Source organism: Microtus ochrogaster, chromosome 7 (genome assembly GCF_000317375.1).
Source record: "Microtus ochrogaster isolate Prairie Vole_2 chromosome 7, MicOch1.0, whole genome shotgun sequence".
Classification (NCBI taxonomy): Eukaryota; Metazoa; Chordata; class Mammalia; order Rodentia; family Cricetidae; genus Microtus; species Microtus ochrogaster.
In genome coordinates, this window is record NC_022014.1 from 63,215,702 (window position 1) to 63,218,023 (window position 2,322).

Sequence of the window (2,322 nt, forward strand, 5' to 3'; positions counted from 1 at the left end):
TTAAAAAAAAAGGAAGGAGAAGACAAAGAAGAGTTAAAAAAGCTGGGCGGTGGGGATGCACACCTTTAATCCCAGTACTTGTGAGGCAGAGGCAATCAGATCTCTGTGAGTTTGAGGCCAGCCTGGTCTACGAAAGCTAGTTCCAGGACAGCTAGGGCTGTTACATAGAGAAATCTTGTCTCAAAAAACTAAAAAAATTTTAAAAATCAAAAAATAAAAATAAATAAATGAATAAATAAAACAGGGTCACCTACAAAGCACAGCTCAGGAAGGCCTTGGGTTTGCAATGTTCCTGACCTGGGCCCACCCAGTACTGAGATTGCAGGTATGTGTCACCATGCCCAGCTGTAGACCTTCTATTGTCTTCTGTTTTTTAGTTTTTTTGCTTCTTACATTGCTGGGGATCAATCCCAGGAATCTCCCTTTTATGGCAGCTACTCATGAGCTACAAGCCCATTTAATAATTTATATTTATTATTAGCATGTGAGTGGAAGTCAGAGGACAACCTTGTGGGAGTCAGTTCTCTCCTTACACTATGGGTTCTGGGACTCAGACTCAGGTCAGCAGGCTTCGATACCAAGAACTTTTACTCAATAAGCCATCTTTTTATTTTTATCTCATGTGTGTACGCTATGTGTGGAGGGGGTGCATTCACGTCCCAGGGTATCATGAGATCAGAGGACGACTTGGTGGAGTTAGTTCTCTCCTTCCACCTTGCACAGCAGTGTCTTTACTCAGTAAATCATTATCTCATCGCCCCCCCCCCCTTTCTACACAGGGTCGGGTGTGGGAGGTCCTTCTATGTGTTGCTTTTATTGGTTAATGAATAAAGCTGTTTCAGCCAGTGGCTTAGCAGAATAGGGCAAGGTGGAAATTCCAAGCAGATAGAGGAGAGTAGGCAGGGTCAAGGAAACACCGTGTAGCTGTCATTCAGAACCTTGCCGGTAGGCCATGAGCCTCATGATAAAATAAAAAATAATAGAAATGAGTTAATTTAAGATGTAAAAGATAGCTAGAAATATGCAGAAGCTAATAGGCCAAACAGTGTATAATTAATGTAGGCCTCTATGTGTTTCTTTGGGACTGAAGGGCTGTGGGATTGTGTGGGACAGAAACCTCTGTCAACAAGGGTCTCTCTATTTTATAGCTCTGGCTGTCCTGGAACTTGCTATGTAGACCAGGCTGACTCTCAAGTGCTAAGACTAATGGCATGTGCCACCATGACAAGCCACTTTTTTTAAAAGAGAAGTCTCCTGCAGCTGAGAATGACTTGTCCCTGCCTCATATTGGGATTACATACATACCATGATGCCTGCCTTTAATTTCTTTGACAACATGGTATTCCAACAGGAGAGCAGTACTCAGATGCTATCTGGTAGTGAGGATCAAATCTACTGTTGTAGATCTTATGCATTTGTGGTGTTCGTGCATGTGTACACGTGTTTGTGTGTCTGCATCACGTGCACGGGAGTGGAGACCAGAGGCTGGCTCCCAGTATCGTCCTCCATCACTCCCCACGCTCTACATTGAAGAGGTGCCTCTCATTTGAAGCCTGAGCTCCCACCAGGGTTGTCTAACTAGCCAGCTCGCTCAGGAGAGCCCATCCTGAGGCTGGGATTGGAAGCTGGTACTTACACGGCTGCTGGTTATCTCAACTGTAGCTCTCACGCTTGGACAGCAAGACTTCACTTGCTGATCCATCCCTCAGCCTGAAATCATCCGCTAGCCTAGCATAGAAATATTGTTCTTAGATTTATGTATATGCGTGTTTTGTCCGCTTGTCTGTGTGCATGTCTGGTGTCTTGGCAGGCCAGGAGAGGGCACGGGGTTGTCTCAAGATGGAGTTATGGATGATTGGGAGGCACCATGAGGGTGCTGGGAACTGAACCCGGTGCTCTCAGTGCCCAGCATCTCTCTAGTCCCTTTAGCATGATTTTTTTTATAAACATGATTGTCATTTTGGGTAATTTCTACTGACTGCCACAAAATATGTGCTAGTTTTACATATGAAGCAATATGTGCTCTGAATCATATGAAGCAAAATTTAAAAATAAACCATAGCTGGACAATTGTGGAGCACGCTTTTAATCCCAGCATTTGGGAAGCAGAGGCAGGTAGATCTCTGAGTTCAAGGCCAGCTGGTTTATAAAGTGAGCTTTAGGACAGCCAGGGCTACACGGAGAAATCATGTCTAAAAAAACCCCAACCAAATAAAACATAAAAAGAATTATTTTTTAAAAATCAGCTGCTGGACCTGGTAGCACAGTCTGGACCTGGTAGCACGGGCTGGACCTGGTAGCACAGGCTGGACCTGGTAGCAC